The sequence below is a fragment of the Protopterus annectens genome, chromosome 1.part2 (genome assembly GCF_019279795.1).
Source record: "Protopterus annectens isolate FY-2018-M chromosome 1.part2, PAN1.0, whole genome shotgun sequence".
NCBI classification, from domain to species: Eukaryota; Metazoa; Chordata; order Ceratodontiformes; family Protopteridae; genus Protopterus; species Protopterus annectens.
In genome coordinates, this window is record NC_056727.1 from 85046897 (window position 1) to 85074133 (window position 27237).

The window sequence follows — 27237 nt, forward strand, 5'->3', positions numbered from 1 at the left end:
GTATTTGTTTTCAAAAAGGAAATAATTATGTTTTTGTGTGTTAATACTTTATGCAGTACATCAATAACATTCTTGGATTCAACGGCTGTCCACAATTTGCTGTCGTCCACAAAGTTGGACAGACAAAGGCTATCTAAGTTTGTCTTATCTTCTGAGAATTAAATACTAAACTGGAAAGAGCCTAGTACAGAACCTAGAGGGACGGCCCTGGTCACTGGCCCCTTGATAGAGGTGAACTCACACACTTTGACATACGTGCCATGTCTGTGATCCATTTGTCTAGTGACATAGGTATTAATGCCCACTTGAGACAGTTTCTCTGTAATACCTGATTGAGGATTTGTCTCAAATGTCTTGGCCAAGTCAGGGTAGGTGCAATGCACAGTATTTTCCTTATCCACGCCCTTGTTGACCTTCTTGAAGAAGTCAACTAGATTTTAACAGATATGATGTAGCCGTAACAAATCAAAAAAGTGTTGGCTACACATTTGGGAGATTACCTGTGTCCTGTTTGATAAGGTCCGTGATGATTCTTTGGTCTGCCTCACAGATGAGACAAGTCAGCCTTATGGGTCTATAATTCTTTGCATCAGGGAATGTCCCCACAGATAACTGTTGCTGTACACACTTCTGAGAGAACATAGGCTGTCTGGAGGCTTTGTTTAAGTAGGGATCCAACTGTGTTTCGTAGGTTAGGGTTTAAGTTCTTGGGAAGGCAACCTGGGATGTTGTCAGGGCCCACTGATAATGTGTTTTTAGCCTTATAGAGAGCACAGATGAGCTGCTTTCCTGAGCAAATAAGTTGAGTAATGTTTGCATATATACTTTGCCTGATTGCTAGTGGGGATAGTGGGCTGCATTTGGAGACAAACTGTCAGCTAACAGATTATTTATTTTCTCCATTTGAGTACAGCTGGTGGCATCCACAAACAGCTATGCACTTAGTTGTGTATTCTCCTTAACATTTCTTATTTATTTACATTTGATAACTGGGTAGAGTCAGACTGGGCCAGAAGCCCATTTTCAGCAGAGACCCGGGGAGAAAAGCTCCAAGGAAGATTACATAATTATACATTTGTACTTATGACAATTACAATAGGAGTTCAAATGCAAGTTTCTTGACATTGTATCTATAAGCATATAACAATGGTAGTAGAATAAGCATATACTATTCATACAGAATTTTTTCCAAGATAAAAATATTACAAACTGAAGCTAAGAAGGTTCAATTGCCAAGAAATGTTGACAATGGGTGATGGAGAGAAGGAAGTTAGACAGTAAGGGGTTAAATTAGTTAGCCTGATGGAGAACATGAGCAAAGCCTATGTTTGATGAAATTTTAAAAATGATTTGTGACAAAACCTCCAAATATAAGCTTCAGTTTGCATCACATGCCACACAGTGGTACTGTTTACACAATCATACATCAATTGTACATCATATGCCTATATGTTTTTAATTGGAAAGTGTGTGATTGCCCTGATACCATATATGGACACATTACAAATGAGGTGGATGTGACTCATGCACAGCAGTTACTGACACAACTGCTGATATACACAAAATGGTGCTGGGGACCACCTCAGTAATCTTTGGGAATAACACAATTGTGCATACAATGAATTTACCAACATTGCAATTTCATTACAACTTGTGATATATTTGTATATATATAACATTGTTACAACATGTGGATGAAGTAAGGCATATGTGCTCATGTAATCAGTATGATGTTATATTGATGTACGTCACAGAGCATTTAATGATGGTAGATATGCACATGCACACCTATGCTATACTGCAAGTGTCACCGTAATGGTTGAATGAGAACTGCATTGAATGTTTATCTGCTCCACTACAGAAACACATGCCTTACTAAGCCAATATATATGGCATCAGCCAATGCCAACAGTTCTCAGGAGGCATATTAATACAGCTGTTATGTACAGAACATGCAATCAAATGGCAGCAGCAGCCATCAATACATTATCTCATATCATAGATTGCCATACCCTCTTGTTGGGCTACCGTGCATCCACACTTCAACATAGCACATGAGGATGACAGCAGCATTGACATGTGCAATGTTCATAGGGTCACTGGATGTTACTAGGCTAATGGCCAACATCACATAAAATCATAGCCATTATTATACCATGTAAATCAAAACTGATATATCTATATCGGGGAATATAGTAAGGGTATGTGCATATGTATGCATGTGTTTGATTGTATTGCATACTGCCTCTGTCCATATATGACATTTGCACCACTCCATGACAAAACTGAAAATCACACATCCAATGGTCTGGAGATGGCTTGCAAAGATCATGGAAGGACTCTGCTTCAATGTGTGTGTATGTATATTTGAGATAATGACATCCTCCAGTCCTCTGCAGGAAGACTATTATGTGGACAGAGGGGAAAAGGGATGTTGGATTCATGAGGTTATGTAAAAGGTTCTCTTGAGTGATAGTTAAATGAAAAGAGATTCAAAAAATGATACAATGATCATAATGCACCACCAACCTCACACACAACAGTAGATTGAGATCAGATTTGAACATTAAACCTGTGTAGGTATAACCTAGATTTCACACTATGTAAGAGTACCACCATCATATATGCTTGATATCTCAGTGTAAAATTCTGTCAGTAATATTATTTTCATTAATATACACTTAAGTTGACCACTATGAAATTAGAACCTGTAGCTATCTAGCTACAGAAGCTGGAGAACATAGCACATAACACAAGTATCACAGCACAAGTCTGGCTTTTATAGTGTCATATAGCACTTTATAGATGATGACATAACTATGAACTAACTGAGCACACACACACACACACACACACACACACACACACACACACACACACACACACACACACACACACACACTAGTTGACTGTAGTGAGACTAGAAGTCCTATTTAACTATCTACAGAACGCAATACTTAATGCAAGTGCCACAGCACAAGTCTGGCTCGCTTAGTGTCAGACAACACTTTATAGATGACATCAACAGTGTATGTTTCGGAGAAGATATTGGGAGACTTGTATGAAATAGCTGCTTAGGCATGTACAACTGTAAAAAAATTTGTTCTCCATGGGACTGGATTGCTAACAGTAGGATACAAACTCATGTTCTTAAGACTGCGTGGTACTACACTTCAGTTAACCATGTATGTGTATGACCTGACAAGGTTCTAGACTATATTCTCATGTGTGATGCAGGAGTAATGTGTGACAATATACTGTAAATGCATATAACTGTATTATTTGCAAGAAAGAGTTCCAAGTTCTGGCTCAGACATCACAACACATTCTGTTTTTCAGCTAGACTTGTGTTATATGAGTAGTGTAGATGACTTATCAGTGAGATATGAAGTCAATACCAGGGCAAAAAAGAAACTTAATTACAGAAACATAATTGTCAGGATACCCCCAGTCACACATATAATTCATATGATATCCATTGCCATGCATATATATTGTTATGCAACAAGCAACTAAATGGGATAATAAACTCTCCACACTCCTCCCAGTCTCTGTTGGGGTTCCTCAAGGTTCTATCCTTGGTCCTCTCCTTTTTATTATATTCACAAATACATACATACATACATACAAATGTTTCAAGCACTGGCATTAAGCCCTTCTAGCTTGCCAATATGCCAAAACACTTGTTCCCATAATAAATGTCCATGCTGTTCTTAAAAATATCTAACCTAGTACTTGCTTTAATGTAATTTGCTAGCCTGTTCCAAGCATCAGCTACTCTGTCAGAGAACCAATTAGTACACTTCTCATTCCTATAGAATCTTCTACATAGGTTGTCTGATGATTTTCTAGTACTTTTTGATAATCCCAAACATTTCCAGAGGTAGTTGTCCCTAAATAAGATCTCCTCTTAAATATCTATAAGAGACACTGTACAAGTTCAGATATTTTAGTCTTTCATAATTTTCACATCCATGGATGCCCTTAGTATATTTCCGCTGTACTCTTTCCAGTTTATTCATGCTTGTTTTCCTATAGGGTTTTCATGTTGTTATTCCATACTCAAGTTTGGGTCTAATGTAACTAACAAAAAATTACTTCATTATGTTTAATTTACTAGACTTTATAAATCTTTTTGTACAACCTATAGTTCTATAACTATCATTAGCCAATTGGTTGATATGATTAGAAAAATTCATAGCAGAATTTACCTATATACCCAGGTCTTTAAATGAGTCTACAGTTTAAATCACTGTGTGCTGTATTAAATATTCACCTTTCAGTTTATGTCTCCCAAATCTCATATGCTTAGTTTTTGATGCATTTTTCAACATATTATTCTCCTGTGCCCAAATGGCCAATTTAGTCAAATTATTTTGCAGATATGCCTTATCTGTAACTCTTGTAATCAGTTTACCCAATTTCAGGTCATCAGCATATAGACTGTAGAAGACCTCAGATGAAATAGTAAGGTCTGAAAGATACAATCTAAACAAATAAGGGCCTAGCACAGAGCCCTGTGGAACACCTTGACTGTAACCAAGGATTTCACCTGTCCAGTTTGTGTATAATACTTGCCATGTCCTATTTGTAAGCCATGCAGCTATCCATCTTATCAACAATACATTAATAACTAGTTGCACTAATTTATTGATCAGTGTTTTGTGCATGAACCTGTCAAATGCTGTAGTTAAATCTATATAAATCACATCAGAGCACAATATTCTTTCATAGCTGTTATTATATTGTTATAGAACATCATGTTACAGATGGTAATAGATCTATTTTCAACATATGCATGCTGATACCTGGTTTCAAGTCCCAACCTATCCAGTTCTGACAATAACTTATCCAGTTACACTGCCATTAAATCTGTTTCTATTATTCATTATGCTGATTATGCTAGTCTTATTTGCTCTGCTCCCACACCCCAAGAACTCCAAGATAAACTTCAAAAGTCATTTATAGATATTGAAAATTATCTAAATGAACTTCAACTCATCCTAAACCCAAAGAAAACAAAATTAATGATCTTCTCTAACAGGAAATCCAAAGCAAAACCTCCACCTTTCTCCATCTACTCCACTAATGGCACTATAATAGAACCAGTTAACCAAACTAAACTACTTGGTGTCACAATAAACAACAACCTAACATTCAATAAACATATATCACTCACAATTAAGAAAGTTCACATCAAGCTTGGCGCTCTACATAGGGCCAAACATTACCTTACTCAAAATGCCAGACTAGCCACAGCCAGATCCCACCTCCTATCTGCTCTTCCCTACTATTCTCACCTTTTCACTGACCTGCACAAGTCTGATTTACATCTTTTTGATTCCTGCTATAAAAAAAATACCAAAATTTGCTTCTAATAAACCCAACAGGACCGATCATTGCCTTGGTCTTCAAAAATGACACTGGCTTGAATTTCCCAATCTGTTATCACTCAATTAGCTCACCACTGCCCACTGTATTATCCACAAACCTGAAAACTGACCTGCACTCTCCAACCTAGTGCAACTAAATACCAACCCCAGGACCCTTAGATCATCCGATAATCTTATACTCATGATAACAAGTCCCATAATTACTTTGTTGACTCTCTCTTCTCCTTCAAAGTACCCTGGAACCTATTACCTTAGAATATCTTAAAAAACACAGATCGTCATAGCTTCAAAAAACTCCTAAAGGAATATCTTACTCAACAATGACTATGCTCCTGTAATACTCCTGGATAGTTTCTCATGCCTTCAATCAAATGTTTTCTATTATGTTATCTTCTTGTCTTACTTCTACCAAATGAAAATACTGCAATGGTTTTAAGTTATATATCTAATGGGTTTCATATAACTGTCTGTAGTAAGGCTTAGGAAATGTAATATTTTCTGATTTACATTCCCCTTTTTGTAAATTGTGATTGTTGGCAACTGTCACACTTTTTGTATATTGTGTGTAAATGTTTTAAAAAAAAATTGTTTTGTACTATTGAAATATGTGCAGCAGGTAAAGGTGATAAAGGATGGTGAGGGAAACGTACTTACAAGCAAGGAGAGTGTGTTGAGCAGCTGGAAAGAGTACTTTGAGGGGCTGATGAATGAAGAAAATGAGAGAGAGAGAATAGTGAATCAGGAAGTGAAACAAATTAGCAAGGAGGAAGTAAGGACAGCTATGAAGAGAATGAAGAATGGAAAGGCTGTTGGCCCAGATGACATAGCAGTGGATGCATGGAGGTGCTTAGGAGAAATGGCAGTGGAGTTTTTAACCAGATTGTTTAATGAAATCTTGGAAAGTCAGAGGGTACCTGAGGAGTGGAATAAAAGTGTTTTGGTACCTATCTTTAAGAATAAGGATGATGTGCAGAGCTGTAGTAACTACAGAGGGATACAATTGATCAGTCACAGCTTGAAGTTATTGAAGAGTAGTGGAAGCTAAGTTAAGAAGGGAGGTAATGATTAGTGATCAGCAGTATAGTTTCATGCCAGGAAAGGGCAGTACAGATGTGATCTTTGCTCTTATAGTGTTGGAGAAATATAGAGAAGGTCAGAAGGAGTTGCATTGTGTCTTTGTGAACTTAGAGAAAGCACATAACAGAGTGCCTAGAGAGGAGTCTGGAATGGCAGAGAAGTATGTAAGAGTGGTACAGGATATGTACAAGGGTAGTGTGACAGTGGTGAAGTCTGCAGTGGGAGTGACAGATGCGTTTAAGGTGAGCCCTATCTTATTTGAGGTGGTAATGGACAGGTTGACAGACAAGGTCAGACAGGAGGTCCCATAGACTATGATGTTTGCAGATGACATTGTGATCTGTAGTGAGAGTAGGGACCAGGTTGAGGAGACCTTGGAGAGGTGGAGATATGCTCTAGAGAGGAGAGGAATGAAGTTCAGCAGGACTAAGACAGAATATATGTGTGTGAATGAGAGGGAGGATAGAGGAATGGTGAGGATGCAGGGAGTAGAGTTGGCAAAGGTGGATGAGTTTAAGTACTTGGGATTAACAGATCAGATTAATGGTGAGTGTGGAAGAGAGTTGAGGAAGATAGTACAGGCAGGGTGGAATGGGTGGAAAAGAGTGTCAGGAGTGATTTGTGGTAGATGGGTACCAGTAAGAGTGAAAGGGAAGGTCTACAAGAGGATAGTGACGCCAGCTATGTTATATAGGTTGGATGGAGCTTCCAGGTAAGAGGAAAAGAGGAAGGCCTATGATAAGGTTTATGGATGTGGTGAGAGAGGACATGCAGGTGGTTGGTGTGACAAGGCAAGATGCAGAGGACAGGAAGAAATAGAAACAAATGATCTGCTGTGGCAACCCCTAATGGGAACAGTAATAGAGAAGAAGATGTTATGGAGATTATCTCTCCTGGTCTCCTCTGAAAATGGGCTACTTGACCACCCAGACTCTACCCAGTTAACAAATGTAAAATAAAATAAATAAATAAATAAATAAATAAGAAAAATATTGTTAATTTTTATTCAAAATTAACTGGAACAGCATTAATAAAAATTTGGAGTGTGCTAGATTAGAACCCTGTATTGTGGCCATGAACTTACACCAGTTGCCATAGGTAACGCTGGGCAACAGAAGCACTTTTGCACTCATTACTGTTGATAGTGCTCATTGCCACAGAGGAATTGTCTGCTAGACATGCTTATTACCTATAAAGACACATTAAAGAGTTGAGTGGTCAACCATGTATGTGAATGACCTGACTGTTACTAAATTAGGAAGTCCATCCCAGGTCAGAAGAAAATTGTTAATTGCAGAATCATAATTATACTGATACCCACAGTTTCACATTTAATATATATGATATCATGTGTTCATAGGTGTTTACTAGGCTAATGACCACATGGGCCTTTTTAAGCCTAGCCATGCATCCCAAATCTCTGACAAGTTCTGATACCAGTACTGTCTCCATATTCATAAAGTATACACACATCTCCAGACTGGTTGCCCAGCACAATGCATCTGAGATACTGCAGGTACAATTAACACTGGGTAAGATGGTGATACAAGTCATAGCCTGCTACAGAATCCCAACCATTTCCCTTGACTCTCACTCCAAATTCCTAAGCACCCTGGAATCTAGCAAGGTCCAGCACAATACTCTCATACTGGGTGACATCAACTACACTTCCATCAACTGGGAAAACTATTCTAGTACCAAAGTACAGGCCCAACGCTTCCTGGAATTTATCAGTTCCAATGCCCTGGACCAGCTCACTCTGACCCCGAGTAGAGAAAGCAACATCCTTGACCTGGTTATCACCAACATGGGAGACTGTTGCACCACACTTATAGTCAACTCCTCCCTGGTTAAATCTGATCACAAACTGAGCACCATGGAAATTTCTATCGCACCCACACCCACCACTAAGGTGATTACCCTGAAAATTTCTCCAAAGCTGACTTTGGGCTCTGAAAAACAGAGGTGGCTAACTTCTTGACACCAATCCCAATGAAAAATAGCTGCATGAAATGAATGCTGAATCATACATCAATGCACTGTACAAACACGCACACAAATGCATGGATCTCGCCAACCCAAATAGAACCAAGACGGTCTCCTCCAAAAAAAGGAAGCCAATCTGGTGGTCTCTAGCCATCAATAAACTAAACAACAAAAGGAAGAAACTGTTGCAGAAAAAAATGAAGTCACAAGACAAGAAAAATGGCCTTACCAGACTCAACAAAAATTTGAGATCCCTTATCAAATCCTCTAAAGCCAGCTATGAAGGCAGAATTGCAGATGACACCAAAAACAACCACAAAGCCTTCTATAGCTATATCAAAAACCTCCAAGGCAATACCCAGATTTGCTCCAAGTTATTGCACAATGGTACCCCCTATACCGAGCCAACAGATATAGCCAACATACTGGCCAGCAGATTCAGTACCAGCTTTACCCTTCTCCCCCCCAAAGGCCCTATCACAATACCAGAAGAAAGCCTTGTACCCACCATTTCTGTGGCACAGGAAAAAGCTGCATTGTCCAAAGCCAAGAATACAGCATCCATGGGACCTGATAATATCCCTGGCTGTGTGCTGCATGAACTACAAAATGAACTGGTACCACACCTGTGTGCCCTGTTCAATCACAGCCTTACCTGAGGCTTTCCCCTAACAAATAGCATACTGCTACAGTCATCCCTCTCCACAAAGGGGGAGCAACTACAGACCCTGGGAACTACTGCCCTGTTAGCCTGACTAGTCTTGTATGCAAAGCTATGGAGCGCATCATCATGGACCTGCTCAACAATGACATTGGAAATCTCCAAACACTTGACCCCACACAGTTTGGCTTCATCAAGGGGAGATCCTGCATGCTGAACCTGGTTGGCGTCTTTGAGGCAGTCACCAAGGCTGTGGATGAGGATAAGGCAGTGCATAAAGCCTACCTCGACCTGGCGAATGCCTTTGATACCATTTCCCAATCGGGTATCATTGATAAACTGACCAAACTAGGCATCAATCCTTATATCACTAGGTTGGTTGCAAACTGGCTCACAGACAGGACCCACAGAGTGAAAGTTGCTGACTCCAAGTCAAACTGTTGACCGATCACGAGTGGAGTCCCACAGGGTTCGGTCCTGGGCCCTCTCCTGTTTAGCATCTACTTTTCAGAAATCCAGGTCAACACAGAAGGACTCTGGGTGACCAAGTTCACTGATGACTGCAAGGTAGAAGTCATTATCAACTCTCCAAGTGATGCAGACATTCTACAAAAGGGCCTCTCTGAGACCATTGACTGGTGTCGGAACTATGGTCTTAAGCTTAATGCCAAAAAATGTGTTATCATTCCCTTTGGAAAAACAGCTCCCACAAATTACCACATCAACACACTAAAAATTGAAGGGGCCTTAAGAGATCTAGGCATCCAGGTCGACAGCCACCTCATCTTTGACCACCACGTTGCCACTATGGTCAGAAAGTCCTTCTATGTGGCACATCTTATAACCAAAGGGTTCGCATCCAGAAAGAAAGAGGTCATCATCCCTCTCTACTCATCCCTCATTAGACCAATCATCAAATATAATGCCCCATTTGTCATGTACCTGACCAGACACCTACAACAGATAGAGAGGCCACAAAAGTACCTCTCAAAAAGGATCCTAGGCCTTAAACACATGTCCTACATGGACAGAGTCAAGAAACTTCAGTCTCTTATCATGTACTCAGAGGTGATCTCTGCTTAACTTACAAAGCCTTGTCTGATGCAACCCTACTTGAAATGCTACACCTAAAGAAATCCCAATCCCCCTGCACCACATGCTCAAAAGACCACAACCACAATACCACAATCAACAAAACATGTTGGAGGGACAGGTGCTGCATGAAGTCAAAAGTCCAGTATTCAGCAATTCTAATGAGTTCACACCTCATTTGCATATTAATTGTGCTCTGAATCTACACTATAAAAAGGTAACATTGTAGCTAAGGAACTTGAAGGTGAGCAGACCTGTGTATATGGACAAAACATTTATGTACAGAAGGCTTCTAATTTTCCTAAAGTATGATTGTATTGTTCAAGTACATTCTAGATTCTGCAACATGTTACAAAGCAAATAATATATATCCAGTAGAAAATGGAACTTTTATCTGTATGCACTTCTTATAAGTTGACTCCTGCTATAGGAATTTTTAGGAGGCATTTACATTTTCAGAAACAGGTTTTTAAACTTCACCACAAGTATTATTGTTAGAATTGTTATGGTACACTTTTCTGTTATTGCAGACAAATGTAACATGTCAATGACACATGTGCTTTGCTTCTGAGATGGCCCATACTTTTTTTGTTATAAATGTGTACACATTTTGAGAATTGTGTTGAAAGCATATATACCAATTGAATTATGTGGCATTCCTTGTTTTTTTTTTGTTTTGGGGGTGGGGACAACCTACCATTTGTGTGTTGCCATGTGGTATTCAGTAGTTTGGACCAAACAGCAGTTTGCGTGTGAGTGTGATGTGGTACAACCACATAACCTTCAGTTTTAATAACTGAAATGTGTGTATCCAGTGCTTAATGTTGACAAATATGTGTATATAAGCAGGAAATTAGTTAGGTGATAGTTGCATGTTGTATCCTTCTCAGTTTCATGTCATATAGGATTATGGCAACCAAGTGTACAAATCCACATAAACCTCCCTTTCATTGACTCAGACAATTATGTCATAGCGCACAGGTTCAGAAACCATGACACCTTTCTGCTTGAGAGAGGACATGGCAATATGGCTGCAAGAATGCAGATTTGGAACCAGTCAGTAAATGACAGTGCAGTAGGGGGTCACACCAGGACTTATTTATTTATTTATTTATTTATTTATTTATTTATTTATTTATTGCAGTTGGTTTACCAGGATAGTCCATTGGGCCATTGAAGAACCCGTTTTCAATGGAGTCCTGGGGAGAAAAGCTCCAAAAAGAAAAATAAATGTACATTATAGTAAATATATAGGCACATGCAATGAGGGAGCATGAGCTCCAAAAAGAAAAATGTACATTACAGTAAATATAAAGGTACATACTATAAAAGAACAAAAACAAAACATAAATGTAATTAACATTTGACAGTGACCATCTTGGTACAGGCAATGAGGGAATAAAAGCAAAAAACATAAATGCATTTTAATAAACAGACATAGTAGATAATTAGAGTAGAGTGCTAGTACAGGGAAGGTAGAGTTGGTTATGTGGGGTGGGTACAAGAGCATTCCCATTGAGATGCTAGGTGTAAGAAAAGTGACTTCTTGAAGGCAGAGTGGTTGGAAGTAGTGCGGATGTTTGGTGGTAGGGAGTTCCAGAGGCGAGCAAGGCTGAAGGAAAGGAGGTTTTTGCCTGGGGGATGATTTGGTTTGCGAACCTCTAGTAGATTTTGATTATTAGACCTTAGAGCTGTATTTGGATGGTGCATTTTAAAGGCAGAGGAGAGGGAGGGACAGTTAGAGGGGTTTAGAATAAGCTTGTGGGCTAGATTTAGTTGAGTATAAGCAAGATAGCTGGGAAGTTATAACCATTTTAGTTTATGGAGGGAGAGACAGTGGTGAGTGGAAGACTTATGGGTGGTAGCGAATCTAGCAATTTTGTTATAACAAGAGGTGAGCTGTTTTTTTAAGGAGCACTGAAGATTAGTAAGTAGTGGGGTACCATAGAGGAGGGAGGGAATGAGGAAGGAAGTAGCTAGGGTGATTTTAGTGGTAGGTGTGAGGTAGGCATTTTGTCTATATAGCATGCCAAGTTTTTGATGTGTTTTTTTGATGTTCTTTTGTAGGTGGGAATTAAATTTGAGTTGGTTGTCAATAAGGACCCCAAGAAGTTTGGTCTCTGACACTATTTCAAGGGGAGAGTTGTTTTGACTGGTAACTAAGAGTGAGTTTATGTTGGGGGGAGGGAGTTTGGAGGGAGTAAATAACATTAATTTGGTCTTGGTGGCATTGAGAGCTAGATGATTACATAGCATCCATTGCTCTGTGGCAGAGAAGGCGTCTTGAGTGAGTTTTTGTAGGGTGGAGATAGAAGAGGCAGAGCAGATGATAGTAGAATCATTTGCATATTGGATAATGCTGGAGAAGGGGATAGATTTGTGGAAGTCATTGATAAAGATGTTAAAGAGAAGAGGGCCCAATATGGAGCCTTGTGGGACTCCGGTAGGGGTGTTTAGGAGGAAGGAAGTTGCTTTTTTCCATTTTACAGCTTGTTTTCTGTTGGAGAGATAGCTGGAGAACCAGTTCAGAGAGGAGGAGGATAGGTAGAGTTTTGAGAGTTTAGTTAGGAGCAGGTTGTGGGAGATAGTATCGAAGGCTTTGGAAAGATCGAGGAGTAAGGTGGAAACAATTTGTCCAGAGTAACGGGCTTTATTTACTATTTCCAGGAAAGAGAGAATGGCAGTCATGGTGCTGTGATTAGGTCTGAAGCCATGCTGTGTGGGGGTTATAAGGTTGTTGTCTAGGAGATGAGGGAGGAGTTGGATTTGCACACATTTTTCAAGGATCTTTGCAATGGGGGACAGGATGGCTATGGGTCTGAAATTGGTTGTGGTATTATTGTTACCTCCTTTGTGTAATGGTATAATAAAGGCTTGTTTCCAAATTTGGGGAACAGTGCCTTCTAGTAGGAGCGTTAATCAGGATGCTAATTGGGTAGGCCAGACTTTCGGCAGCTATATTAAGAAAGTAAGAAGGGATATTATCAGTAGCATTGGTACATGGTTTCAGTTTCTGGAGGAGTTTCTTAATAGTAGTAGTAGGGATGGGATTTAAAGTGAAGATAGTGCATTTGTGTGGTGTTGAATTTTGGGGTGGTATGGGTGAGGGTAGAATTTGTGTGGAAGAGGTATTAGTGGATTGGAAGTCGGGAGTTGATCGAGGGATTGTGGGGATGAGTGATGGGGTATTAGAAGATGGGGAGGAGGTGGAGAATGAAGAGGTTAGTTTTGAAATAGAGTCAATAAAGAAGGAATTAAATTGGGTGGCTAAGTCTAGTTCTGGAGCATTTGGATCTGGGGTGGGAGTATCTGGTTTGCTGGGGTGGAGGAGAGTGGAGATTCCTTTCCAGAATTTTTGAGGGTTGTTTTTGTTTTGGTTTTGGAGTGTAAAGAAATAGTTTTGTCGATCGAAAGAGATACATTTCTTAGCTTTATTGCGGAGCAGTTTGTATTCGTTGAGGAGTGGGGTTGTCTTATGTTTTTGGTAGCGTGCCCATACTTTGTCTCTTTGTCTCATGAAGGATAGAGTAGTTTTAGATAGCCAGGGAGCTGATTTGGTTTTTATTCTCTTAGTCCGTAGGGGAGCTTGTGAGTCTAGTAATTTTAAGAATGTAGAGTTAAAGAATGAGACTGCGTTGTCTAGAGGTAATGTTTTCAGACATGTCCAATTTACAGCATTTAGTGAGTTTGAAAAGGTTATTGGGTTGAAGTTTTTTTGGTTGCGGATAGTAATGATGTTGTGGGTCCGTTGAAGGATAGTTGGAAGTCGGTGGGTAAAGGTGGGTAAGTGGTCACCTAGTGGGTCGGGAAGGATGCCACTTTTGGTAAAGTAATGGGGGTGGGAGACTGGGATCCAATCCAGGATACTCCCATTAGAGGGGTTTTTGGCTGGGTGAGTAGGCACGTTTATCAGTTGTGAGAAATGGTAGAGGTTGATATTAGTGTTGTTTGAAGGAGCTTGGATAAGGGTCCAGTTAATGTTTACATCTCCAAGGATTATGGTTTCATTGCTAATGTTACTGGATAGCCAAGAGAGGATAAGTTCGAGTGTAGAGATATTGTCACCTGGAGGGATATAGAGGGAGGCTATACATATTTGTTTGTGGTTATTGATTTGTAATATAGTAAGGAGAAGTTCAGCGTTGTTGAAGTGTGGGATAGGTTTATTGTAGGGGGAAACTACTAGGGAGGAGGAATATATAAGGGCTACTCCTCCACCTTTTTTGAGAGGTCTGTCTTTTCTTATGATGGAGTAGTTTGGGGGAACTACTTCAGAGTCCTTAATATGTGGTTTTAACCAGGTCTCAGAAATAGTCAAGATATCAGGTTTGTTGTGTATAAGCCAAGCATGAAGGTTGGGGACTTTGTTAACAATACTTTGTGAGTTTAATGAGGTGAATAGTAAGGATTTAGTTGTGCTGGTTGATGTGGCAGGGCCTGGGTTGGGATGGATGTCACCTGATAAGAGAGTACTGATCAAGTGTTGTATGTAATAGTTTAGGTTAATAGACAGCAGGGTTGTGAGATTGGGGTTTGTTGTGAAGTGTAGGGATTTGCTAGTGCCTATAGGAATTGAGATTGTGTGATGGGGGATAAGTTTGAATCGAAAAAGAAGTAGGTTGTCTGAGTGATAAAGATAGGAGGAAATGGGAGAGTATGATTGCAGTGGAGGTGAATTGTGGTGGTTATTTATATGAAAGGAATGGGAGTTGAAGCAAATAGTAGGTTGGGAGAGATGGTGTAAGTAAGATAAGGAGAGGAGAAGTAATAGTGAAGGGAAGATGGAGGAGTATTTAGAGAGCATGTTGTGAAAAGTAATAGTAGCACAGTGATAGAATATTGATGTTGGTGTAAGGGAGATAGTGTTATATAGAGAGGGTGTATGATTTGTTAGATGTGAAAGGAGAGTGGTATTAGCTATAGAGGGTGTGGTCTAGTAGAGGGAATGGAGTACAATTGGTTAATTAGATTAGAATGAGGAGGAGAAATAAAGTTAGTTTTGGCGGGAAAGGAGGGAAGGTGTGGTTAGAGAACTGAGTAGTGATTGGAGTAGAATGGAAGTGGGAGTGGATTGTTGGAGGGATAAATGTAGAGGTGCTAGGGGCGGGTGGGATTTGGGGGCAGGGTAGGGGAGCGGAGTGAGCCCGCAGGATGAACGGAGCGGGTTCAGCCCAACAGCAGAAGATGAGCGAGAGACTATCAGAGAAGCAATAAGAGTGAAGTGTAAGTAGTAGAAGGTGAGGTGGAGTGAGTCTAGACAGAGTGTAAGGAGTGGGCTAAAGGAATGGACGAGGGAGTAGTTAGGGTCAGAATTTCTTCTAGCACAAGGAGAATTGTGAGGTAAAGGTTCAGCCCAACAGCAGAAGATGAGCGAGAGACTATCAGAGAAGCAATAAGAGTGAAGTGTAAGTAGTAGAAGGTGAGGTGGAGTGAGTCTGGACAGAGTGTAAGGAGTGGGCTAAAGGAATGGACGAGGGAGTGGGTTCAGCCCAACAGCAGAAGATGAGTGAGAGACTATCAGAGAAGCAATAAGAGTGAAGTGTAAGTAGTAGAAGGTGAGGTGGAGTGAGTCTGGACAGAGTGTAAGGAGTGGGCTAAAGGAATGGACGAGGGAGTAGTTAGGGTCAGAATTTCTTCTAGCACAAGGAGAATTGTGAGGTAAAGGTTCAGCCCAACAGCAGAAGATGAGCGAGAGACTATCAGAGAAGCAATAAGAGTGAAGTGTAAGTAGTAGAAGGTGAGGTGGAGTGAGTCTGGACAGAGTGTAAGGAGTGGGCTAAAGGAATGGACGAGGGAGTAGTTAGGGTCAGAATTTCTTCTAGCACAAGGAGAATTGTGAGGTAAACCCTAAGCCCAGAAAGAATGGAGAAGGGGTGTGTACTAGTAGACTATGCAGGAATCCAAGGCTCACCAGTGTAATACTTGGACTAATGGGATGGAAGGAGAAGGGAGCAATAGTAGCAAAGAGCAGTGGGAAGTATGGAAGATGGAGGAGTATAGTAGAGTGGGTTTGGCTGCTGGCAATCCTGACAGGGAGTATACTGCTACTGCTAGGAGAGCTAGAGTACAGTAGTACTAGCTTAGCAGGTGTACGTACTTTACGTTCTTATAGTGTCTCTTAGGTATACTTTGTCTTCGAAGGGAGCTGAAGCAGCAGAGAGTATTTCCTTGGCAATAGGGAGTATGGCCCTAGTTAGGTCCAAATATCCACCCAGGCAATAACACAGGGGGAAGAGATTCAGGGCAAAAAGCTGGAGGAGAGAAAAGATGGAGAACAAAAACACAGTTAGTAACATTTAAGAAGCACTTTATCTACTATTACTGTATCTTCTACTATAGTTATGTAAGGAGGAGGCTACTAAGTATATGTGACACTAGTATATATGTACAGTCTACATAGAAGGCTAGTGTGTTTATACAATCCACATAGAGGCAGTAGAACATGTAAATGAGGATAGTGATGCTAGATAAGGCATGAGCATATATTACATATTCTAGTAATGTAAGTAGAGCAAGGTCTAATAGACAATATCTCACAGCAGCATTCTACAGAACACGTGTAGGGAAGCACATTGTTTTAAATAAATACAGTTGCTGGCTTCTAAACAGCTAACATACAGCAAAATGCATCAAGGTGGTGAAAACATCCCATAGCAGTAGCTAAACAGCCTTCAGACATCTGGTAGAGGTAGTCGCAAGTATAACAAAACATGCACAAGTCCGTCGCTATCTATTTTTAAACAAAACAGCCTTTAAAAGGGAAGAAACCTCTTATGATGACCTTATGATCAGGTGTGTCATAGGGCCACTGATATGATTTCATCAGCCCAAAGGAGAGCAGCTGCACTTGCCCTTGAACAGCTGGCTATGGGTGGGGGGCTGCTACCAAGCCCCCTGACACCAAATTTAGAATTCCTGTCCACTGTCAGAGATCCAGAGAGTTCAGTGGAAACTGCACACCAACATGGGATTGATGGTGTTGATGTGACTGGGAAGAAGACTATGTCTCAGGAGGAACTTCCAGGAAAGCTTACATATGGCAAGTTATATATTTGTTTATATTGTAAATAGTATTTTATTATACACACACATATACACATATATATATATATATATATATATATATATATATATACACACACACATACACACATACACACACACACACACACACACACACACACACACACACACACACACACACACACACACAGCAAAATATATAAAAATTTCCTGGAGAGTTTTTTTTTTTTTAAAGTATTGATAAATTAATAGACTTATACATGGGTGGACATGTCAGGCAAGTTTCAGTTAGAAGTATTACTAACTGACATGTAGGCAGGCAATTGTGTATTCACTGTCCCCCTGTGTTACTCACATTGCGATATTTAATCTGCATCTTTCCCTTGCTTAATTTCTTCCAGGACCATCCTCCCTACCAAGTGTGGTGTCCTCTGCACATGGCAAACATTTTTTTTTTGATTAGTGATGACCATTTGTCAGATATATGCATTTATCTGTATGTGTGAGGTGGGTGTAATGAGTGTTTGCATTGCTGTACCATCTGCGATAGTGAAATGAGTGCTAGTTTATCATTTAAATTGTTTTAAATATTTAGTGCATTATTCATTTAATTCCTTTGTTGCTTATTATCACAGGTGATCCTGACAGTTCAAGTGTAGGACCTTACCACCTGATGTCAGAGTATTGGTAGGCTCTGATGATGATTGTGGCTAAACAGTGACACAGTTGGGGGTGCAAAGGTTGAATCTGATACTGAGGATGACATTCAGCCCCCCCTCCCATGTATTTCCCTCAAACACATTCAATAGGCCTACCCTACGCATACTTATTCCACTGAGCCTTTACTGTGGCTTCATTGCAGGTTGACTCTGGCCATAGCCAAAGTATGGGCAAGATGCTACACAGGAGGGTTGTTAGGGTTGCTCGAATGAGACCTGCTGTCCACCTCCTACCTAAATTTGGTGTGTTATGTATGTTTAGGATTGTCATGGAGGTGCAGGCATATTCCACTAGGACCTCTGAGAACTTGCTTCTGGTTGTAGATGTGGCACATGCCAACATGCATGACTGCCTCTCCCGTGTGGCAGATCCAATGGATTGAGTGAATGACATGATAAACGGGCAGTGTCTGTGATGAAACATCTGCTGGGAGGGGAACAACATCCATGTGGACATAGGTCAGCAGCATCATCTGCTATTAGCCAACGTGACCATGCCTGATCACACTCTCGTAGTGGCACTACTTCCACTGGTCCATCAGTGGTTAAAGTGTCCACACCCATACATGGTAGGGCATGGGGTAATGGCCCTGGGTGTACTTGTGAGGAAAGCTCATCCATTAGACATCAGTCATGTTCAGGTAGCAGCAGCACATCTATCCACGGACATGGATGTGCCAGTCAAACTTCTGGCAGAGCCAGTTCTCATGGTCAGGGGCAATGACAATGAACTGTTACCTCTACCATACATGGCTAACTCCTGTCAGACATGTCAGGATGTAGAGCTAGCACATAGCTTGACTGTGTTCTTGCAGACACTCACACACACATTTAATCTTTAATGCCCATACAGACACATACACATACCAGGTACATGGTTCATTCATGAGGCTTGCAGTTCATTCTCTCTCAGTGGCCGTTTGATAATTTATCTAAATTTCTGCCTGACTGTCTGTCTTACTCACACACACTCACTACCTTTTGTGTCAGCCTTGGCTTCCTGTCCCCCCAAACAACACCCTGTGCAAATGATGATAACTGTGCCATAGCCTTGATTCTATCTTTTGGATTCAGGGATACATACGTCTTTTGTCTGATGCACAGGGTGGATAGCTGACTGAGTGCCTAGTATATATGTGTCCGTGATGTCTTTTTAAAAATTGTACTGCATTCATGCAGGTTTTTGTATTGTGTGTATCTTTGATGCATGAGGTCTATTAGTTGATAAAGAGCACACATTTATTGACATAAGTCAGTCCTGTCACATATTGATGTCATTGCTGTAAAACTCACACACCTTTTACTTAGGTACATTAGCAAGCGACAGTATGCAAGGATCTGAAATTCATTTGTATTCTTACAGATTCAAAACTTACCTTGATAGTCTGGCAGTTACAAGTGTTTTAATTTGGGGCTGACTCTGTGCAATGCTAGCAGTACACAACTATTACATGGGTAAGTAAAGGTTATGAGCATTGCCTCGCATCAATCTTACTATATATATATATATATATATATATATATATATATATATATATATATATATATATATATATATATGTCCACAGGATAAAAGTTGTACCCCCTTAGGTGATGAGCATGTGTGCTATCCATTGCCTCTTGGCCTGGGCAAGGGCATATTGTGCACATCTACATCTACCAACACCCACAGCAGCTGGTAGGTCCTCCTCTAACTCCTCAGCTACTTGTAGCTGTAGTGACCTTGCCAGTGGTGGTGGGATGTGTGCCTCTTCCTTCTGGTGCTCCTGTTGAAGCTATTTTCTCAGGATAATATTGTGAAGTAAAGCACAGACAGTGAAACTTTCAGCACAAGTACTGACACTGCACTACAAGGCTCCCCCTGATGTATCTAGGAACCAGAACTGTGACTTCAGCAGCCCAAACACACTCTCTCTCTATGATATGTCTTATTTGAGTGTGTGCCTCATTATAGCCTTCTTCTCTGGGTGTGTGTGCATTTCTGGTGTCATCAGCTGTGGTTTGGGAGCATACCCTGAATCATTCAGTAAATGACCTTGTGGGATAACCCCCTATAAAACCTGTGGTAGAGTTTAGAGTTCTACTAGATATGGGAGTCGTGGTAACTGCCAGGGTTACCTGCACACACATTCAGAACTATTCCCTTAGCATTACACATGACCAGGTAGTTGAAACCCTTTCTGTTTATGTACGCCATTCCCTGTTCCCCGATTGGTGCTTTGATCTCAATGTGTGTGCAATCTATGGCACCCAGGACTTTAGGGTAGAAGTCCTACATAGTTGTATGTAGTCACTGTGGTGCTGCAGCAGAGCATTCAGGAATTGATGTAGGATCCTGGATGCTGCTGCCTGTGACACCTCCAGCATATTCCCTGTAGCTAACATTCTATGGTTCCACAGGTATTGATTCCCCTTGGATTCCCCTTACTGTAAGTTGAGGATGACAGATGACAAAAGTTGCAGAGTTCCTGTAGTGTGTCTCTATCCACACTGACTATTTCCACTTCATGCAGACCATGAAAAGTTAAATGGGGTCTAAATGCCCTTCTTTTCTTGGTGGAGGTCTATTGGCAGCAGCAGTATAGACTTGGGCCTGTTGCACATACACATGCAGAAGAACAACAGCAGCCCCTAACATTCTCTCTGTGTAGAGTAGTTTCTGTTGCTGTATTCCAACAGGTTTTGGAATCTGAGTGTACATGATTGCTTTATAGGTTGTTAAATAGCTCCTCCATCTTGGATTGGTTGATTAACATACAATTCAGCTGCTGTAATTAGCATGCTACAGTGTTTACCAGTTTTGTGTGGGGACATGCACACTGTTTTAGCGCACCATGTAGGCTTTGTTGAATCCAGTCCAAAGTTTTAGTGGACAACAGAAGTAAACGGTAAGGAGTATGTCAGTAAGAGAGGTAAATCAATCTGTAGAATTTGTTTTGTGTCTTTTGTAAAATGAAGGCAGTTCATGAGATGGGAGGAAACACATTTTCAGGAATGGGTATAAAATGGACTTGGTTATGACATATTGAAAATCATGGGTAAGATACCTGTCAAATTTATAACAGTCTGGATCACAGAAGGACGTTTAGAACTGGTTTCAGTTTATGATGAGGTGATCATTGAAAGTTCAGGAATCATAGCTGTGATACTCATAACAACACAAGTTCAAGTGCATATGGGAGAATTTATGAAACCATAATACAAACACCCAAAATGCTTTTTAAAAGCGTAACAAGTTTCAGAATTTACTGTTACTCTAGCAGAATTGCACTTTCATTTTCTAAGTGTAGGGACTTGTGGTATCTTGTCTCATGCTCCCGGTACAAAGCTGCACTCATGGACAATTAAGGGTCTGTCTAAGACTAGGCCAAAGTACTTTTAAAATCTGTCTGTGGCACACTATTTTCAAAAGGGTCATTTAAATAAATAGGGGTGTTAGCAGACAGTCTCTGATGGGAGCCAAGGAGTACAGTTTGTGTTTTAGCACCTATTTTTTGTGAAGAAAAACAGATGGTAAGATGATTTTGTAAAGTGAATTATATAGAGTTAATATTTGCCTTCTTTTAGAAGAAGTTGCTTGCACAAGAAATAGAAGTTTTAAAGGTCAGAGTATGTCACTGACAAATGAGGAATAAAAAAAGAGTATGAGACCAGGAATAGAGCCTTGAAGTGCTCCAGATGTTCTTGTGTTGAAATCAGAGTAGGTAAATTCATATTGTACTGAAATTATATGATCAATTACAGCAAGAGTGAAGCAAAGTGAGTGAGAGATGGGAAATCCCAGTTAAGCAAATTTAGCAAGAAGATCTTTGTAGCTAGCCATATAAAATGTGCAGTTTAAGCCAATGAAATCAGTAGCTATATGTTGTCTTTTGTCAATATTAGCAGTTATGAGGTGTGTGGCCATTTACCAAGTAGGGTTAGCATTAAATGATAGATTAATGCCATCTTGTACATTGGTAGGTTACAAAGATGAAGTAAGTTCTCAAGAATTTTCTATATTGATTATTTTTTCACGAATCTTGGCTAAAGGGAGGCTATGGGCAGATTGCAGTCAGTCTACTGACAGCTGTTTCATTGAATGCTGATAGATTGAAGACATTGTGCTAAAACACCTTATGATGATGCTGGAGTTTTCCCTTTTCTCCACTGTTGTGCAACCTCAGAGTAGGTATATATAATTTGTGAGGCATGGGATGTTATTTGCCCACATCAAGGAATGCAGGGGGCAAAAAATATTTTTGAGAATTGCTGAAAAGTGTTTCAGCATAATTTTTTTCAGTCTAATGGCAGTAAAACAAACTGCTGTTGCAACATCAACATAAATGCCTATAGCGCAATAGGTGTAGAGTGCTCTGATTTGGTTTGACTGGGAACTTTGGCATGGGTGTGAATGTTGCTGCCTTCTGTGCCACTAGGAAGGATAAGGTTAAATATACATGTTGAAGGGCAGGACAAGTAAGAGGAGACTTAAGCTGCACAGTGCAATTGGACGAGCTGAACTTAACAGAGGAAGATGGACAGGGGTCATATTGAGACATATGTAGTCTTCCTCACAGGGAGGAGATGGGAGTGCTTGCCAGATTGGTAGGGCAGGAGGTTGTGAGGGGAGAGGGAGAGATTTGGAAGATGATCTAAAGAAAACTGTTCAAAATATCATCAGTAATGGGTCTGGAGATTGAGAAGGTGAGTAGGACTTTAATCAAGGATGGAGTTTATTTCTCTCGTCATTAGTTTTGAGATTTGAAAGACAATTTTCTGGTTTGTTTTGAAGTAGTTTTGCATGCAATTCCTTTATTTTTGAATTGCTGGCATTGGTAGTAATAGTTAGAAGACTTCCAAGGATGCCATACATTGTGCTATAAATGCATGAATTGTTTGAGATTTAGAGAGAGAGCTGAGGCTATGTATTTTCATAGCAAACAGGATATTCTTAAATCATGCAAAAGCATCATGGAGTTTGTGATAAAGTAAATATAAATCTAGTTAACAGAAGTAAAACAAAGTACAATGTTATTTTCCCAGGAGAGAGGAAAGGAGCAGTCAAATGTTATTTGTGAGGGATTTAAAAAAATGATAGTATAGGGCAGGGGAAACTAAGGGAGATAGAACAAATGTTGGCAATGTTATACTGATTGGTGATAATGGTTAGTAAAATATCAAGCAGGGAGTCATTATCAGATTTATCCACTCTAAAATGTGTACGTTTCCAGTTACATTTGAATTATACAACTCTCTGTTTTTATAGCCCTAGTGGATTTTTCCCTGTGGTTTTCTCCTGGCCACAGTACAGGCAACACAGGTTTGTGGACCTTAACAGATACCCTGCAACTCTAACCATTGGTCCAGAAGCCACCATTTTAAGCTTAAAATAATACCACTGAAGTATGTGTCTCAGTAAATAACTACTATATAAGCTAATCTTTTAATTAATGCTAGACTTTATAAGCAAAACAAGAAATTACAGTGTTTTTTTTTTTGCTAGTCGCCACGAAAAGCAGACACCAGCAACTCCTATCCTTTCTCTTTGGTTACCCACTATCCTCATACTGTTTCTGTGTATATTCTCATGTTCTGCACTTTACTCTTTCCTGAATTCATTTCTAGAAGCACTCATAACTGCCTTTCCTAGTGCACCTGCCCTATTTTACTGTCTTCAGACTCTTACATATTGTTTTTTTTTTATTTTTTGCCCTGCTTTTAGCTGCTAGTAATACCTCTTTCTCCCCTCCAAAGCCTCTCTCTATTGTAGCTTATTTTAACCATACAGCACTGGGTTTGCTTGAAGTAAATCTACTTGTATAGCTTGAGGCCAGTGTCCTTTTGTAAGCTTACTTCTGCTCCCATATATATTTTTTTTATTTTATTTCTGGTGACTATACCTTTAGAAACGTTATATCCTTGTCTCTCAAGCTAGTTTTTCACTATCTTTTTCTGATTGTTTCTATGACTTCATCTTGACCAGGGTGCTAGCCCCGCTCTGTTCGCCCTCCCTACGCTCGGGCTCACTTTGCTCTTCTACCCTACCCCCATTCTCACCCACCCCCATTACAATTACCTTTATACCTAACTATCCCTCCCCTTCCTGTCTCACTAGCCACTACAATTCCACTTCCTGCCTATTGCCACAACCACCTTACTAATCTGTCAATCTTGTCAACACCACTTCCGCTATACCACTGTCTCTACCTACTCTATCTGACCATATTTTATTCCAACATGTATTATTTTCTAATATCTTCTACACTACTCCTTATTCTCTCTATCTCCACCTCTTACCACTCAAATCTCTCTGATCCACTCCTATGTTCACTAACTTCTCACTCATACAACATATATCCAACTACTTCATCTTTTGCTATCTCCCCTAATCTCTTTACTACCTCTACCTCATGTCTATATAAACTATCCATAATACAGGTTTTTAAACCTTCCCACAAAGCTAAGTCAAAACTATACAAATTCTATCTAGCATCTACTACACACTCTCTCCTCACTAAAAACCTACTTTGCTCTGGAGATATCCATCCTAACCCTGGCCCCTCTTTTCTCCCCAAAACTACTTCTACACTGCCCCCATCTTACTCCTCTAACAGTCACCAACCTCAGTCACAACAATCATCTCCATCCAAATACTTAACTATTTACTCATTGAATATTCAGAGTCTAGCAAATAAAGTCACTGAGCTGCACTCATGGATAACTCTCAATATCCCTCACATCCTCTCCCTATCTGAAACCTGGCTCAAGCCACAAATCTGAAATAGTGAAATACTCCCACCAGGTTAAAATATCTTCCGATCTGATAGACCTGTAAAAAAATGTGGTGGTGTGACCATCCTCTACTCAAACAACTTTAACCTCTCACCATACCCTTCCCCAATTCCTCACAGCTGAAATCATCATTCTTAACTGCCATCTGAATCCCCACAAAAAACTTGTAATTGCCTCTATCTACCTTCTTCCTGGTGGCAATCTGCCCATTCTTGAAAACATTCTATCCTGGTTCTCCCACAACAAACCATATGAGACACTTATCCTTGGTGATGTCAACATTGATTGGTCCAAACTCACAACTGACTCCCCCCAACTCAGTATCCACCTACACGACTTCCACCAACTTATAACATCTCCCACTCGCTTCCATAAAAATTCCACTTCCAGCTCCATCATAGACTGGATCCTTACCAATTCCCCCAACCAATACCAAAATCCCACCACCTTACCTAACTCCCTCAGTGATCATCTCCCTACCACCATCTTAAGACACTACTCCCATATTCCTAAACCCCAAATTATCAAAGACTGTCAAAAACTATCGACTTTCAATTCATCCCCATTTAACTCCATTCTCCACAACATAGATTGGTCCATCCTAAAACACCTCCCCCCTAAACTATGCTGCAAGCACTTTCAATAGCATCTTCAGGAATACTCTGAACTCCTTAGCTTCCTCTAGGAAGATCAGAGTAAAATCAAATCATGCTCCCTGGCTCTCCAAAGAGACTAGGTCTCTTATGAAACAAAAAGATTGTGCTTGGAAAACCTGGACTAAAACTAAACAACTACCTTTTCTTCAAAAATACAGGCAACTGAGGAACCTTGCAAAACAAATACAACTAATGACAAAAAGTTATACTATAGCTCTGCTCAGCTTAACAACAAATCCAATCCTTGAAAATTTTGGTCATCTCTCAACAACATCCTCTATCCTGGAAAGCCCTGTAATCCCTCCCCATACCCTAACTCTTCCTCTCAGGAAACAGCTACCCTCCTAAATAAACACTTTATTTCTTCCATCCAAAATCTGATAACCTCTAAGCCAAACTCTACTTCGACACCCACCCCTCCAAGTCCCACTAACACAACTTTGTTTTCTTTTGAGCCAGTTCCCATTACTTACATCAAATCTCTACTACTCAGGCTAAAACCTTGCTCTCCTTCCACTGACAATCTATCTCTACATTCCTCAAACTTGCTGCTGACTCAATTTCCTATCCTATATCTATACTAATTAATCAATATATTCTGGAATCAACAGTCCCCACCCTTTGGAAATCTTTCTTCACTATCTCTCTTCATAAAGGTGGAAACTCCACTGACCCCTCAATCTACTGACCCATTGCCATTCTGCCCCCGTCTCCAAGATATTAGAAAAATGTATTCACTCACAGCTTCTCAATCACCTCCTCACACACCACTTACTTACCCCTACCCAACATGGATTTCATCCTCACTACAGCACCACCACTGCCCTCCGCTCCTTCACTCATATCATTGCAGAGGCCTTAGACAACAATAAACTCATTTCCTGTCTCTTCCTATATCTCTCCAAAGCCTTCAATACTGTCTCTCATCCTCTACTACTATCCAAACTCACAAATCTCCATCTTTCCTGCCTGCACTTGCTTGGTTTAATAGTTACCTATCTGGCAGGGAACAATCTGTAAAATGGCTCTCATCCTCCTCACCTTTCCTTCCCATCTCCACTGGTGTTCCCCAAGGCTCCATCTTGGGACCCCTTTTGTTTAATATCTTCACCAATGATCTTTACACCTCATGCAAAGAATCCTCCCTTATTCAGTATGCTGACAACTCCACACTTATATCCATCTCAAATAACATTCCTGAACTACACTCCCTGACCCAACAGGCCCTACTATCCACTGAACAATGGCTCTCTCACAACCTATTGATCCTAAATCCCAAAAAGACCAAACTCCTACTTTTCCTTCCCCGTTCTCTTTCTCATCACAAAACCTCCTTTTTATTACATCTTCTAACAATACAACTATCCAACCTGACACCCACACAAAACTCCTAGGGGTCATTATCGATGATGAACTAAAGTTCAACCTACACATACTTCAATGTATAAATAAAACAAACCAGAAACTAGGTCTGCTATATCGGAACAAACAATTCCTAACCCCTGAATCTAGACTTACCCTGAGCCAGGCACTCCTCCTCCCCTCCCTCTTATACGCCGCCCCAGTTCTTACCAATATCCAGGCCTCCACTCTAAACAAACTCCAACGGACTTACCATAAAATAGCCAGATGCATTACTAACTCCCCATACAACTCACACCACTGCATTTCTTTAAACTCTCTACAATGGCTTGAACTTCCCCAGTTTCTGCTATCTTATCAGTTTCATATGCTACACTCTATTCTTTATAAATCCTCCTTCTGTCCATCTCTATCTTCCTTAGTCTCAATCTACATCCCATCCCGGACCCTTCGTACTTCTAACCAACAATTACTTGATATCTACCACCCAAAAA